General features: G+C 45.0%; 1 pseudogene; it reads right to left on the bottom strand.

The window, feature by feature from the left end:
* Positions 1-14,905: 14,905 nt before the first annotated feature.
* On the bottom strand, positions 14,906-16,652 carry LOC119542993 (annotated as a pseudogene).
* Between the last annotated feature and the right edge of the window lie 974 nt (positions 16,653-17,626).

Here is a 17,626-nt window from a genome sequence, read left to right as displayed (position 1 = left end):
TATTGAGAAAACATAATACTGTTTTAGAATCTAGGACAACATCAGTAGAGAGAGTTAGGGAAGATATGCACACACACAAATTTCAATCCATGTGTATTTTCTACATTTATCCATCTATATTGAAGGTCATGAGTCCACACTGATTTCTCCAACACCAAATCCAACACCACATGATTTTCATTCTAGTTTTCTCCCTTTCCGTACTTGTAAATGCTTTCTCCTACAGTGAGAATTGTCTCCCCTCACTCCTGGTGTGTAACCAGTTTCCTGTTGCCCCCACTGCCCCCTGCACAGATGCCCCTGGAGGCTGGGCCAAGCACCGTCTCCTTCCTGCCGGGCACACATGCCCACACTCCTTGAACTGAATTATTCAGGAAGGCAGAGAAGCAGGTTGGCCTCTGACAGTTTGGACTCTTTAATGACCCATAAATCATTACTTTTCCTGATCTTTGGGATGTTTTGCTTAACATTTGCCCTTAAAAATGATGGATATTTTGCCAAATGACATGATTAATATTTGAAAAATAGAAGACAGGAAAAAATCACCCATTGTTTCACTGCTCTATCACAACACTGTTAAGTATTTTAGTGTCTTTCCTTTCATTCTTTTTTCCCACGGTGCACCTGATTTTCTTTAAAACGTAATTATAACTAACGTTGCTACACCTTTCTATCATGCATGCTAACTTAAGACAATAATAATAACACTAACTTCTTATGAAATACCTAGCCTGTGTCAGGTTGTTTTTTCTTTTTCAGTTAATGCTTAACATAATCCTTCAAGGTATGCATTTTCCTGATTTTAGAGATAAGGGAGACTGTCCATAGCAACACGTCTAATAAGTGGCAGAGTTACAGGAATCCAGATATCTCGGACTCTGGAGTCTGTGCTCTATCCTCCCTGTAGCTTATGTATTTTTTTCATAGTACAACACTATTTCCATAATCCTGATTTTAATTGCATGTCTATTACCCTAATAAGGGCTGTTCCACAACTTATTCAACTACTCCCCTATTGTAGGACAATGTGAGCCTCTCTCTCACTGACTCTTCCTCTCTCTTGCTATATAAATGATGCTTTGATGAACATCTTCATGGATATGGCTTTTCACTAAATTGTTTTCCTAAAGGGTTGCCTCAATTTGAATGTCAGGACTCAGACCAGAATGGCATATTATTATTTTAACAATTGCTGATACTTTAATAGGCAAAAAAGTATCTTGATTTAGTTAGCATGGATTTGAACATAAGTTCAGTTTCCTTCAAGAAACATTTAAGGAGTACTGGCTGTATGTCAGGAATGATACCACAGAATGGAAGATGCCAAGATATTTTTATTGTTCAACTCAGTCAGAAAGCCAGTATCAGGGAGTCTCAATTAATTCAGTGCATGACAAAGCCAGTTGTTTTAGGGTCTCTGCTGCCGTAGCCTTCACTGAAAGGCCGAGGGGTGATATGGGTACAAATGCCAAAGCAATGGGTTGTTTTTGACAGCTCGGGAGAAACATGATGTGGAGTAGAAGGGAGTCCCAGCTGATGGGTGCGACGCTTTCCAAGTTGTTGTGTCTTACCTCCAAACCCACCCTTCTACACTCTGCTTTGTGGTGCTGGAGTTGGGACACTAAATCACACTTCTGCTTTGCCAGCAGGCTCCCTGCTACGATCTGCCAGTAGGGGAGCCAGAGGGCGAGTGCAAGGCTGCTCCCTTTCTGTGGACTTTCTGTGTCTGCTTCTCGTGAACTTTGCTCCAGCAATGGGTCTTCATACTGCAGTTCCTTCTAGTAGCAGCAGCTGAATCCAGTTTGCAGCTTTCTCAACTCTTGGAGAATCGGCTTCATGGTGCCCTCCGACCCAGAGATACCAGGCGCCAGCCAGCCAGTGCCGCCTCCTCAGAGGTCTGGGTCTCGGGCCCATAGGGCCCTCCTTTGAGCTCAGAGTCACAACTACCTCCTCAGACGTCTGCGTTTCAGCTCCATGGGGCCCCTGCTCTAAGTTTCTGAGTTGTAATCGTCCTAATCTTTTCTCTTCATTCCCTCAGCCCTGGTTATGGTAGCTACTTCAGCTGGTTCTGTGGTATCTTAGATTTCTCTTTTTACCCTTTCAGTTACCCAGTTGACAACTCCATGACTAGTTAACAGTTCTTTACATTGACTTCTCTCTGTTCAAAAAACTGCTGTGGCTATTGTCTCTTTTCTGAACCTGACTGGCCCAGGGCAGGCCTTGGGTCCCTGAGAGGTAGAGGCCATGGGAGCACTCACATGCTTTCTTGTTACTTCACGGTGTACAGAGGGCATGATGAAGCGCCCTCTCCCTGGCCCGTGGGCCCATGGGAGCTGCCATGTTGGCTGAGAGGAAGTGGCCTGTTCCAGAACATTCTGGGTCTCTCTTGTCAGGTCTCAGAAAGTATCAAGCTGGGCTGAGCAATTGTTGACTGAAATTCCAGTTGGAATGCTTGGCCGCTATATGCTCCACCAAGTAAAGAACATTTCCTGGAGACAGGAATCCATTTTAAATAGTTTAACTTGATAAACTCACACAACTACTTTTTCTGTTTCCTGCATTAAATGACCATATAGCAATTTTCACTTCCACCTGATTCAACAAACATTAATGAGCACCTAATAAGGGTTAGATGCTGTGCTAGAAGTGGGGTATGGAGAGAGAGTTATCGGTTTTTTATCCTGCAAGATCCCACTGTCTCCTTCGGGGAGGCATCCAGGCAAAGACACAAATGATAACATCCAGTTAAATATGGCAGATTGAACACACATATCTAACTTTTCTCCCTTCTAAAACCCACTAAAATTGCAGTGAAGTTTATTTTTTCTTTTATACAAAAAAACTCCTGTAATACTTGTTTTGAAAATGGAATTTGTTTCGACACAATTTATATATTATGGAATAATTTGTACATAATGTGAATTTCACATTTGCTTATGAATGATTTCATCCGTGAGAAACATTGGTGAATTAAGAAAACGGCACCCAGCCTAATTGAGCCATGTAGGAATACACAAAACAAGTGCACGCACCTGCACACCGACACCTCAGACATCTACCAGCTGCTTCAGTTCACCACCCACAACAGGTGTTACAACTTTCTGTGAGAATTCAGGCACCCCTTCTCCCACCACTTCACAACTCACAAACTGCAACCCTTCTGACGCCCACTTCCACAAGCAAATTTCAGATCTTTTTCAAGGTAAAGTGCCATATTTATTGTAGTATTTATGTGTTCCTCAACTATTTAAAGTGTGTGTAAAACCGCGCTATTGTTTTCATTAGGTTCCTATCTTTTTTTTTATGTGTCACTGATGAAGTTTTTCAATATTATACCCCTAACCCCATTCCTCCCCATAGGGCTTGTGGTTTTATTGCATGATTTTGCATAGTGTGGTGATTTTTAGGAATACATGTTTGATTATAGCAGCCCTAATTGTACATAAGACACCACACACAAAATGAACAAGACAGCAAGAAAGACAAATGCAAAGCACTTTTGGAGCCTAGAAAGTAGAACAATTGGTAACTAACTTAGACCCACAGAAGTGGAATCTTAAGCCAGCTATGAGAAAGAAGGGAGCTACAAGAGAGAGTTTCAGAAATCTCCCTAGGGTCCCCTTGAGTCTCTTTTGAATATATGTAGGGTAAAATGTGTAGGGCGAAAAGCCCTGAGGCTAGGCAAAGAATGACTGAGGAGCTGTAAGCAGAACAATTTCCTGAGCTCAAGCAGGGCTGAGAGATGTTCTAGTTCCAACTAGCCAGAGAGGAGGTTGTTACTGAGCCCCGGGGGCATCCAGAAGAGATCCCAGAAAGGTCATGTCTTTGTGGAAGGGCTAAATCAGCTCAGGATAAAGATGTCCCTAAACCCACTCGAACAAAGTTTAATGTTGGAGGACTTACACTAATTCCAGTCCACATCACACATCTCATAATGCATCAAAGAAAGGAGGCAAGAGGGGAGGTTTTCAAACCTTGTTTCTTTGGGACCTAAAAAAATAAATTAAATCTTAGTGTCCATTCCAGTCTTCTTTGTGTTCTTTAATATACATATTTTCTTTTCATTTTCATTTTTATCATTATACAAGTACATAATTTCAAAAGGCAAAAGTTTGTATAAGGCTTAAAAAATAAATTCCATCCTCGTGCCCATTTCTTGCTCTCTAGAGTTGATAACTTTTAACCCTTACAAGATTCTTTTATTTACCTTCAAATTTCTTACGGTTTGAGGCATTAGATATTAACTTCGCACTGTGGAAGATGACGATTTAGCTAACTTTTATTACCACACTTACTCCCACCATGCACACACATACTTCCTCCCCTCCTTGTTCTTCCCAATACAATTATATCAGTTTTATTTGAATCAACATTCAGTGTTTGTAATATGACGACTTTAAATGCTCTTTACAGCTGATCTATGTGGTATACTATGATTAATTTTCTTACTTGCACAAATTTTTGTTTTCCCTGGAGTTAATAGTTGTTTTTCTTTGCTTGTTTATCTTTGTAAGTACTTCTGGGTTGAAAGGGCAATTGAGTGCCCAGGATAATTAATGAAAAATAACCCCCTACCAAGATACATCATTGTGGAATTTTAGAATACTGGAGACAAAGAGAAGATTCTACAAGCTTCTGAAGGAGAAAACAAATTTCATGCTTAGGTAGATTGGATTCCTGGGAATCAGGGAATGTTTCCCTGTTCCTAAGGGGAGCTCTGGAACTGAGCCAGCCCTACTGAGTTTTCCCAGATTGTGACAAGGAAGTGGAACTAAAAAAAAAAAATCTCTGCATTAGGGAGTCCTGGGCTAAGGGCTGCCCCCAGGAAGGGGGCATAACCTTGGGCAGGGCAGGTCCTGGTAGCTGAGGGCAACTCCCAGTGAGGGAATGCAGCTGAGAGCTATGGCCCACGTTCCCAGCAGCTAGAGCGTGGGCATGGGGGCTCTGAAGAGGGATGCGGGGAGCACAACACTATCCACCACACATACAAAGGCCCAAGATGCTAGAAGGCAACCAAACAAGGCCTTCAAAATTTGGAAGGAAATTATTTCCAACCTAGATTTCTATACCCAGCCAAATTATGAATAAGCATGAAGGTAGAAAAAAGACATTTCACTTATGTGAGTTCTCAAAAAATTATCTCCCAAACACCTTTTCTAGGGAAGCTACTAGAGGTTGGCTCTATCCCCCAAAGCTCCAATGAAAGGTCATGCAGACAGCTCTGCCAAGAAGTTTGGCTGTGAAGGGAAACAGGAAGGAAACCAGAGGGAGTTGAGTGTGAAAGTATTGGGAAGGGAGGGGGCAACTGATGGAATATGATGTCTGAGGAGGTGAGAGAGGACAGAATCCAGGGCTCAGGTGGAGGGAAGTCTGCCCTCGGAGACTAGAGGGAGGCAGGGAGGGAGGGGATGGGAAAGCAAGTCTGGGTGGGGGAAGGAAGGTAAGGCAGTTTTTACCAGGTGGCCTTGATTTCCCCAGTGAAGAATGCCATAAGCCTATGTTGACAGTGAGTGGGGAGGGGGTGGGGTAGGGGACAGGAAGGGAGTAGAGAAACTTTGAAATAGCCACCAGGAGGACGGGGAGAGGTTGCTGACCAAAGGCAGTAGCAAAGAGGACCCAGCTGAGCTTGGGGGCTGTGAATTGGTGGTGACACCAGATCTTGAGGACATGGTTTCCTTCACTGATGTGCTGCAGTTTAGAGCTTGAGCAGAGATGTTCAGTGTGAACACTGAACAGGGCTGGGGGTTTATCCAGGTGGAGGAAAGAAGGCTGAGAAAGTGAGGGTAATGAAATGACAGATCATGGGGTGCAATCTGGAAAGAGAGTCCAAAAGGAGGGTGGTGGGTGGGGAGAAAATGGGCTGGTTCAGTATAAAAACGGGGATGCTGGTGTGACTGAAGACTCCATCTGCCGAGAGTGATCGGTACAAATGTCCTGCAGTGTGATGTTGGAGTTTAAGGTCTCAGAGGTGGAGCAGTTTGGGGTCTAGAGTGTGACCATGGGCAGAGGCAAGAGAAAAAGTGTGGGAGTGAAAGTTACTGGTATTGAGGAGCTCAAGGAACGATAAAGTTAGGAGGCTGGGTGGGTTGTCAGCATGGCGACTGAGGCTGCCTGGGGTGGAGAGGGACCCCAGACACCAGGTCCGGGTTCCCTGGTGAACCTGAGGGAGTGATCAGGTCAGGAGATGGCTGTGGGGCCAGCAGGGATCAGCCACAGGGGAGGTGGGTAGCATGAGCCTGGCAGAATTTTTTTTTTTTTTTTTTTTTTTGGCTTTGTATTAGTTAGGGTTCTCCTTGGAAACAGAATCACTGAGAGATGTCTCTGATTATCAAATTGTAAAAGTGACTCATGCAACTGTGGGAGCGCACGAGTCCAAATTCTGCAGAGCCGTCAACAAGCTGTCAACTCCAAGGAAGACGTCCAACGAACTCCTCGGGAAATGAACTGACAACTTTGACGAACTCCTCAGGAAATGAACCGGCAACTTTGAAGAACTCCTCAGGAAACGAACCGACAACTTTGACAAACTCCTCAGGAAACGAACTGGCAACTTCGATGAGCTCCCCAGGAAATGCTTCACTGAGCAGCTGAAGAAGAAGTGAAGGTTCTCTAACCGTCCGGCTTATAAGCCTCTAACTGATCATCCGGACCAAATCCAGCCAATTGCATTCTCTCACTGTGGAAGCACGCCCCTTGATGAGTCATCAGTCAGCCGCAGTCAATTGACTGATGATCCAACAAACCAGCCCGTTGGTTTACTAACCAGCCTCAAATATCCTCATAGCAATCGTCAGGCCAGTGCCCGCTTGACCAGACAGCTAGGCCACCTACCCAAGTTGACACATGAACCCAACCATCACAGTCCACCCCTTGTCAACTTGGCAGTTGTACACATCACCTAAAACCATACCTTCAAAATGAACGTTACAGCTTATGCCTTATGATAAGGGGATAAGACAGAGAAGAAAGCAAAAATATTTTCTTTACAGACAAATACAAACTTAATCATTAACAAAACGAGGAGGAAATATTCATGTCATCATAGTCCTCGTTTCTGTAACTGGTCATGTGGCCGTAGTTCATATTTATCACGACCTTCTTCCACTACCCATTCCATGTTCCCATTACCCTCAGCAAGCACTTCAGCTGGCCGTGGTTCTTTGCCTGGTGGGGTGAGCCAAACCTTCATTCCTGAAGTTTCGTGGCCATTGGTAGTCCTGCCTGGATTGGGTTTTTGCAGTTTTCCATTGACTTGAATCACGGGGCATGGCAGTACTAAGAGACGCCCTAGGGGATCTCCTGTATTCCAAGAAAACTCTTCTTTACTTCCATTGTGTAGTTGCAGTGCTATTTCCCCTTGATAGTCAGGATCAATCACCCCAGCCAGTACAGTAATACCCTTACTTGCCTGTTGATTCATAAGAAGCCCAAAGTGGCCAGGTGGCAGTCTTAACTTCCAGTTCAATGGGATTATTGTTGTGTTTCCTGGTGGAAGCACTCCTCCTTTTGGAACCAAGACCTGTAGACCAGCAGAGCTTAAACTTGCAGGGACAGGAAGCAAAAATTTCCCTAGTGGATCACTAGGAGTGATAGTGAGTGGTGCCACTCCTGTTTCCACCCCTTGATTCCTGGACCCATGAATCCTGGCTATGGGAGAAACAGCACCATAGAGTGGACGCTGATTTAGAGCATACACAGCCTCCTGGAGAACACCACCCCAAACCCTGCAAGGTATTGCTACCTAGTTGGCGCCGTAATTGAGTCTTCAATAGGCCATTCCACCGTTCTATCAACCCAGCTGCCTGTGGATGATGGGGAACATGGTAAGACCACAGAATTCCATGAGCATGTGCCCATCCCCTCACTTCATTTGCTGTGAAGTGGGTTCCTTGGTCCGAAGCAATGCTGTGTGGAATACCATGACGGTGGATGAGGCATTCTGTAAGTCCACGGATCGTAGTTTTGGCAGAAGCATGTCGTGCAGGGAAGGCAAACCCATATCCGGAGTATGTGTCTATTCCAGTAAGAACAAATCGCTGCCCTTTCCATGATGGAAGTGGTCCGATATAATCAACCTGCCACCAGGTAGCAGGCTGATCACCCCGAGGAATGGTGCCATATCGGGGACTGAGTGTGGGTCTCTGCTGTGGCCAGGTCAGCCTTGGTGAGTGGAAGTCCATGTTGCTGAGCCCATGCATAACCTCCATCCCTACCACCATGACCACTTTGTTCATGAGCCCATTGGGCAACGACAGGAGTTGCTGGGGAAAGAGGCTGATTGGTATCCACCAAACGGGTCATTTTATCCACTTGGTTATTAAAACCTTCTTCTGCTGAAGTCACCCTCTGGTGAGCATTCACATGGGACACAAATATCTTCATGTTGTTTGCCCACTCAGAAAGGTCTATCCACATACCCCTTCCCCAGACTTCTTTGTCACCAATCTTCCAATCATGTTCCTTCCAAGTCCCTGACCATCCAGCCAAACCATTAGCAACAGCCCAGGAATCAGTATACAGATGAACCTCTGGACAGTTCTCCTTCCAAGCAAAGTGAACAACCAGGTGCACTGCTTGAAGTTCTGCCCACTGGGAGGATTTCCCCCCACCACTGTCCTTCAGGGATATCCCAGAAAGGGGCTGCAGTGCTGCAGCTGTCTACTTTCGGGTAGTGCCTGCATATCGTGCAGAACCATCTGTAAACCAGGCCCGAGTCTTCTCTTCCTCAGTCAACTGACTGTAAGGAACTCCCCAAGATGCCATAGCTGTGGGCTGGGAAAGAGAAGGTAAGGTGGAAGGAGTGGGGGCCATGGGCATTTGGGCCACTTACTCATGTAACTTACTTGTACCTTCAGGACCTGCTCGAGCTCTATCTCGTATATACCATTTCCATTTTATGATGGAGTGCTGCTGTGCATGCCCAACTTTATGGCTTGGTGGGTCAGACAACACCCAGCTCATGATAGGTAACTCAGGTCTCATGGTAACTTGGTGGCCCATGGTTAAGAGTTCTGTCTCTACTAAGGCCCAGTAGCAGGCCAACAGCTGTTTCTCAAATGGAGAGTAGTTATCTGCAGAGGATGGTAAAGCTTTACTCCAAAATCCTAAGGGCCTGTGTTGTGATTCTCCTATAGGAGCCTGCCAAAGGCTCCGAACAGCATCTCTATTTGCCACTGACACTTCCAGCACCATTGGGTCAGCTGGATCATATGGTCCAAGCGGCAGAGCAGCTTGCACAGCAGCCTGGACCTGTTGCAGAGCCTCATCTTGCTCCAGTCCCCATTTAGAAGTAGAAGCTTTTCTAGTCACTCGGTAAATGGGCCGGAGTAGCACACCTAAATGAGGAATATGTTGTCTCCAAAATCCAAAGAGGCCAACTAAGCATTGTGCCTCTTTTTTGGTTGTAGGAGGGGCCAGATGCAGCAGCTTATCCTTCACCTTAGAAGGAATATCTCGACAGGCCCCACACCACTGGACACCTAGAAATTTTACTGAGGTGGAAGGCCCCTGTATTTTTGTTGGATTTATCTCCCATCCTCTGCCACGCAAATACCTTACCAACAAATCTAGAGTAGTTGCTACTTCTTGCTCACTAGGTCCAATCAACATGATATCATCAATATAATGGACCAGTGTGATGTCTTGTGGGAGGGAGAAATGATCAAGATCCCTGCGGACAATATTATGACATAGGGCTGGAGAGTTGATATAACCCTGAGGTAGCACAGTGAATGTAAACTGCTGGCCTTGCCAGCTGAATGCGAACTGTTTCTGGTGGTCCTTGCTGACAGCAATTGAGAAAAAAGCATTTGCCAGATCAATAGCTGCATACCAGGTACCAGGGGATGTGTTGATTTGCTCAAGCAATGATACCACATCTGGAACAGCAGCTGCAATTGGAGTCACCACCTGATTAAGCTTACGATAATCCACAGTCATCCTCCAAGACCCATCTGTTTTCTGCACAGGCCAAATAGGAGAGTTGAATGGGGATGTGGTGGGAATCACCACCCCTGCATCCTTCAAGTCCTTAAGAGTGGCATTAATCTATGCAATCCCTCCAGGAATCCGGTATTGCTTCTGCTTCACTACTTTGCTAGGCAGGGGCAGCTCTAGTGGCTTCCACTTGGCCCTTCCCACCACAATAGCCCTCACTCCAGGAGTCAGGGAACCAATGTGAGAATTCTGCCAGTTACTGAGTATGTCTATTCCAATTATGCATTCCGGCACTGGGGAAATAACCACAGAATGGGTCCGGGGACCCACTGGACCCACTGTGAGACGGACCTGGGCTAAAACTCCATCAATCACCTGACCTCCATAAGCCCCAACTCTGACTGGTGGACCAGAGTGATGTTTTGGGTCTCTGGGAATTAATGTCACTTCTGACCCAGTGTCTAATAATCCACGAAATATCTGATCATTTCCTTTTCCCCAATGCACAGTCACCCTGGTAAAAGGCTGTAGGTCCCCCTGGGGAAGGCTGGGAGGAAGATTAACAGTATAAATTTTTGGCAGTGTGACAGGGTCCTTCTCCAAGGGTACCCGGCCTTCCCTTCATTCAAGGGGCTCTGGATCTGTAAACTGTCTCAAGTCTGGGAATTGATTAAGGGGCCGTGACTCTCTGTTTTTGTAATTCAAGGGAGACTTTTGTTCACGTGACCTAGAATTCTTCTGCTTATATAGTTCAAACAAGAATTTAGTCGACTGCCCATCTATTTTACTACTTGGTACTCCATGATCCACTAGCCAACGCCATAAGTCCCTGCGAGTCATATTATTTTGATTACTGCTTTGAGCCTGTTTTCCGTTATAGTAGCCATGCCCACCTTGTCTGTGGCGATTAACTGCAGCCATTTGGCTTCTACCGACTCGGGACCCGATTATCCCCATTGTGTTTAAGGATTCCAGCTCAGTGACAGCAGTTCCTGCAGTAATATCTGACCTACAGAGAAGGGTGACTACAGAGCTCTTCAGGGATGATGGAGCTAGTTTCACAAATTTATTCCTTACAGTCCTGGTAAAAGGTGTGTCCTCTGGACATTCCAGGGGTGTGTGAGCAGGTTTTCCATGATAAATCCACTCTAACATTCCAATCTCTCTAAGCCTTTGAATCCGCTCCTCCACATTGTACCAGGGCAGTTCTGGCCTTTCAACCTCTGGTAATGCCGGCCACCTTTGATCCATGTTTCAGCCAGCCACCCAAACAAACTGTTAACACCCTTTTTAACCCCTCGAGCTACAACACTGAATGCAGAATCTCTGCTTAGTGGGCCCATATCAGTAAATTCAGCCTGATCCAACCTTATATTCCTTCCACCATTATCCCACACTCTCAATATCCATTCCCACACATATTCCCCTGGTTTCTGTCTGTATAAGTTGGAAAACTCATACAGTTCTTTTGGAGTATAGCATCCTTCCTCATGGGTCACACTTTGTACCTCACCCTTTGGGGCTTGTTGGGACTTGACCCTAGTTATAGGTCTTGAAGCAAAAACTGGTGGTGGGGGTGGGTCATGAAAAGAGTTAGAATTATCTTTCAAGCCATTCACCTCAGGACACTCTGTTGCATTTTCATCTCTTAAAACAGGATTAATCTCTCCAGACAAAAGAGTGAGGGCTGCTTCCTCAGGGGAGGTGATTACAGGTTTAGCAGGCACTGAAGGGTTAATCTCCTTAGGTGGGGGTTGGGTGGCAGGCTCCTTAGGGCAGACTGGAGGCAGAGAAGCTGTTTCCCCAGGACAGCCCTCTACAGGTAAATCTAACAATGACCCAGCAGAATCCAGGGTTCCAGTGTCCTCACTATCATTATTATCAATCCATATGTCCCCATCCCAAGTTTCCGGATCCCATTCTTTTCCAATCAATGCCTTTACTTTAACAGCAGACACCCTGAGAGGTTGAGATTTTAGTTTACGCTGTAAATGTGCTACTTGCACAATGAGAGACTGTGTCTGATTTTCAGAAACCTCCAGTCTGCGGGCACAGGAAATAAGATTTTCTTTCAGGGCACAGATGGAACCTTTTACATCTGTCATATGGCATTCAAGTTTTGAAATTGAAGCCTTTAGCTCATCCCTTTCTCTTACAACTGTATCCAAAGTATCTAAGAGCAGCCAGCCAACATCATTATACCTCTTAATACTGCAAAACTCTGTGAAAGTGTCGAAAACACCCAGAGCCTCGCTTCATACTAGAGTACAATTAGGAGAATCAAATGGTGCTATTTTGCATATTTCCTTTGCCAACTCCTGCCATGGACTGTTAGTGCCCTCTTGATTATTGGAAATAGAGTCATTAGTGCCTCTGAATCTAATCAGAGTAGAAAACAAATTGTAAAAGCCCATTTTAAGATTCCGTTTCTCAAGAACCACTTCTGGTACCAAGTTGTATTAGTTAGGGTTCTCCTTGGAAACAGAATCAATGAGAGATGTCTCTGATTATCAAATTGTAAAAGTGACTCATGCAACTGTGGGAGCGCACGAGTCCAAATTCTGCAGAGCTGTCAACAAGCTGTCAACTCCAAGGAAGACGTCCAACGAACTCCTCGGGAAACGAACCGACAACTTTGACGAACTCCTCAGGAAATGAACTGGCAACTTTGACGAACTCCTCAGGAAACGAACCGACAACTTTGACGAACTCCTCAGGAAATGAACTGGCAATTTCGACGAGCTCCCCAGGAAATGCTTCACTGAACAGCTGAAGAAGAAGTGAAGGTTCTCTAACCGTCCGGCTTATAAGCCTCTAACTGATCATCCGGACCAAATCCAGCCAATTGCATTCTCTCACTGTGGAAGCACGCCCCTTGATGAGTCATCAGTCAGCCGCAGTCAATTGACTGATGATCCAACAAACCAGCCCGTTGGTTTACTAACCAGCCTCAAATATCCTCACAGCAATCGTCAGGCCAGTGCCCGCTTGACCAGACAGCTAGGCCACCTACCCAAGTTGACACATGAACCCAACCATCACAGGCTTTTATAAAGGGGATTTATTAGGTCACAAATTTATAGTTCCAAGGCCATAAAAGTGTCTAAGGCATCAATATGAGGATACCTTTACTGAAGAAAGGCCAATGATGTCTGGAACACCTCTGTCAGGTGTTTTATATATTAGCCAACATTTTTAATAAATATTAATATGTGTGCTGGTTTGAATCTATTATGTCCCCCACAAAAGGGGACACCTGGCTGGCATCTGATGGTCCTGAGTTGTGTTTCCAAATGGCTTTCTCCAAAATGTCTTGGGCTTCTGTCTCTCTCAGCTTTTCTCTCAGCTCCTGTGCATCTAAGCATCTGGGGGTCCTCTCTTAGCTTCTCTGGGGCAAACCCTGGGCTTCATCTCTTAGCTTAGCATCCCCAAACATCTTTCTGTCTGCATCTCCAAGTGTCTCCAAGCATCTTGGTCTGTGTCAGCTCTTAGCTTCTCCTGGGGGCAAACTCTGGATTACATCTCTTAGCTTCTCTCCAAAAGTTCTCTCTCAGCTTCTCTGAGCTGCTTCTCTCCATGAGCTCTCTTAAAGGACTCCAGTGATTTAATTAAGACCCACCTAGAAAGGGTGGGGTCACACCTCCATGGGAACTACCTAATCAAACATCCCACCCTAATCAAAAAACTAGTAAGTCTGCCCCCACAAGATTGCATTAAAGAACACGGCTTTTGTGGGGGATATAATAGATTCAAACCAGCACACATATTAATATTTATTAAAAATTTTGGCTAATATATAAAATTTGCTTCTTTTACTTGGCAATCTTTGACATTTTTTCGTCAGTACCTCAATCATTTTAACTGCTGTAGAATATTACCTTTTATAGATATACTGGTTAGATATTTCTTTATTGATCAACATATGGCTGTTTCCAAACTGTTATTTAAAAAAAAAGTCTTCAACAAATACACTTGGTCCTTTTCTTAAGTTCACAAGAAATGCAAGCTCTGGGTTCCAAGGATATGAAAATTTTGAATTTTAATTAATTGATATTGCTAATTTACACTCTTAAAATGGCTGTGCCAGTTTATAATGCAGAAAATGCTGAAAATGTTATTTTCTTGAATAGCATAATCTAAATCTTTGCTGGGTAAAAAATGGGTGAAAAATACTGTAAGTTTCAATTTTTAATGTTGTGAAGCTTATTTTCTAACAAATTTTGGTTTCTAGCAATATCCGTTTTCAATTCATTACCTCTTTGAGTTTAACTTTAGCCACTATGCTTGTTATTAGATTGAGCTCTCTCTGTAAAGAGCAGCCTATTTTTTTCTATCATGTAACAACTCTTTGACTCTCACTGATGATGAGAAACAGAATTTTTAAAGGTCTCCAACCTTTTCTCTTCTTTTAATCCTCAAAAAGTTAGTCTCCGACCTACCTCTACCTTCCCTACTCAATATAGTCGAACTCTGAATTCATCATTTCCTATCTGAGTGAAAAGAATTTTTTTCAGAAGGATGATATGACCAGAATAATTTACAGTCCCTATTCTGATCCAGTTTTCTTTTAAAATATGAGTTGTAGTGCTTCTGTTTGTAATCCCTTCCTGCCCTTCGGACTAATCTGTCTAGCCCCGTCTCTGTGGGTCCTGGTTTCAACTGATGATACCAGGGACTTTTCAGCTCTGGGCTGTCTTGATAGATTTGCTACCCTAGGCAGGCTCTGGGGACCTAATCCTGACCTTGAGGGATAGGTGTTAAAGCCGTCATAATAAGAAATAGTTCACAAATGGTATCCGATACAGTTCAGTTAAGATTAATGGAGAGTAAAACCACCATGTTTAGAAACAATTATCTATAGATTTAAAATTAGCACAAGTCTTTTTTTCTAATGTGAAAATACTTAATTTTGGTGGGGGGGGGTAGGGAAGGGAAACAAATTGAATTAAGTCAGAAAACATCTTCATTATTAATCATTCTTTTCATACACTTCAAATTTGCACTTATTGCCTTTCTCCTCCTGGACATCAGAAAGCACACCTGAGTATTCTGGGAAATGTTTATATCTCTATCAATTTCTGGAAAAAATGTGTCACTTTCAAATTCCTTCATGATCCTTGTCACGAAGTCTAAGACAGCCTGGCTGATTCATGGCTTCCTTATAAACAGAACTGCCTCCCACCATCCAAACCATGTCTAAGTTATTGGCTAATTCTGGTTGCTCAATAAGTTTTAAGGCATCATCCAGACTTTTGGCAAGAAAATGTGCTCCTTGTTGGGGTTCCTTGAGTTCTCTACTGAGAACCAAATTAAGACTGTCCTTCAAAGGCCGATTCTTCTCAGGCATGAAGAACCAGCTCTTTCTACCCATGATCACCAAATTCTGCTTACCTTCTACTGAAGAGGTTGTGGTCATTCTTTGGAAATACTTGAATTCATTCCTGTAAGATAGAGAAGACAGTGTTACTCAGAACATTACTCTGTGGGCTCAAGCTCTAATTCACCGGACAAACATGTGCTGGGGTCTCCAGGATTGGGATTTAGTTCTGGGCCAGGAAAGGACATCTGGGCCCAGCAACATCCGGACTGAAACCAACCCTGGCCAGATTTTTAAAAACGACTTTTAAAATTATAGTGATTTGTGCATTTGATCAATCTATAAAGGCAAAAACTCAATCAGTATATACAGGATTTCATTTTCAAAAAATAAATTGTATGAACAATATTGTTACAATTACAAGCCTTTACATTCTAAGACAATGAAAAAAAATCATTCTTATTTTTTTCTTAGGAATCAGAGAATGTGCTTTATGGGATGGACAATGAATAATGGTTCTGAAAGTGCAGCAGGGAGCCAAAAAGAATGTCTTCCCCACCTCTCTGGGGGAGGAAGAGCAAGTCTCACCTTGGAGAGGTGCAGCTCCGGTGTCAGGGGTTGGTGTCTGGGGGGTGGTGTCTGAGCAGGTCTCCAGGAAGCAGGGAAGGGCTGAGGAATGGGGCAGCTTGTATGTTCATAGCTAGGTTCCAGAGGGCACAGTGGGAAGGAAGGCAAGGAGAGGGAGGACAAGTGTGTGTGCTTGGCCAGGGGAGTCACAGAATGCTGTAGAAATGGAGCGTGCCTCTGCAGTGGGACTGCTGGGGGAGAGGCTGTGTAGGATTAACTCATCTCAGGATTCTGCCCAGAATCTCGTAAGGTGGTCTCTGTGAAGCCAACAGAGACACGGGCTGGGGATGGGAGGCAGCATCGATGAATCACAGAATGGTGGGCTTTTGTGGGACAGGAATTTGATCCTTGGCCTCTGAGTGCTGACAGTTTCTTGTCTCCATGGGGAGTCTATGGGTGCCCCCTGGCACTGAGTGGGCTCATAGTGTTGGTCTGTTAATGTAGAGACGGGAGGAGACTGGTGAGGGCTGGAGCTGCCAGGAATGCTTCTGGGAGGGGATGGAGAGGCCAGGGGCAGATAAAGGCAGGTCCTGGAATGAAGTGCGCAAGGGTAGGCTGAGAGGGGAGAGGGGCCGGCAGCAGAATGGGGCTGCACAGGTCATGTGGACTGATATGTGGGTGGGATTGGGGAGAGAGTGGAAAAGACAGAATTGGAGGAGGAGCCCTGAGGGCTAAAGAAGTTGGAGTGTCTGTCTGTGGGTATGTGTGCATAAATTTAAAAATTGGTCTCTTTTGCTTTCTTGGTGGTCAGAAGGAGAGGTTTGGGATCCCCATGTTTGCAAATATTGCAGGGCCAGGAAATCTGTATGCTCTTCAAGGTACAACTGAGAATTTGAGGTCAAATCACACACAGAGAGAGACACACACACACCTGCAGAAGACACCACTCATTGTCTCCATGGGCATCTCTCTGCCTCTGCTGAGCTGTCACAAAACCAATAGATGGGGGCAGGGGGAGAGAAGGAAGGAAGAAGGAAGTGGGGAGCATGGGCTATCAGAGATCACTGAAAAGGGGCTGCTGCATGGTCAGCTTACTGGAACTCCTTGTCTAGCTGAAATGGCAAAACAGGAAGGGCATTCCATTTCCTACCTTCCTCCACCCAGGACTCCCCCAAGGGCTTGGTCTGACGTGACCACCTGGCTAGCTCACTGGGCAGGGCTAAAGGTGGGCTAATGATGACAGTCCCAGCAGGTCTTTTCCAAAGCCTTTTCCAAAGGCTCCTCCATGTGCCCCTCAAGCTGGGCCTGGGAAAAAGGGAGGCAGGGTGGTGTAGAGGGTGCGGCATGTGTGGCTCCAAGGCTACTAGGAAGTGAGGCCAGCACTCAGTGATAACTGTTCCGGCTCAATGTTTACCAGCATTTGGGCTGGGTTTGAAACTTGGGAATTATTTGGTGGGGACTTCAGGTGGGGGATGTCCCTCAGATGAGTGACTCTGGTGACAGAGCTGGAAGGGAGTGTTTGAGTGAAAATACAAGCACATGCACATGGAAATGCATATAAATATGTGCAATTATGTATCCACAGCCCCCCTCCACCCCCACCCCATGCCCACCTATACTTACAGGTGTAGCAACAGGGAAGCCCAGAGGCCCACAGGCCACAGAAGTGTACAGAAATCCCCAAAGTGTCACAAATACAGATGTTCCCTTCTTCTACAGGGGCAAATAAGTGTGCAGGGATGTGAGTTGGGGGTTGTGGGAGGCATGGGCCCAGGGTAACACATTCCCATGGTGGAAAAGAGGGAT

This window comes from Choloepus didactylus, chromosome 8 (assembly GCF_015220235.1).
Source record: "Choloepus didactylus isolate mChoDid1 chromosome 8, mChoDid1.pri, whole genome shotgun sequence".
In the NCBI taxonomy this organism is placed as follows: domain Eukaryota; kingdom Metazoa; phylum Chordata; class Mammalia; order Pilosa; family Megalonychidae; genus Choloepus; species Choloepus didactylus.
This window is presented reverse-complemented; position numbering and strand designations above follow the sequence as displayed.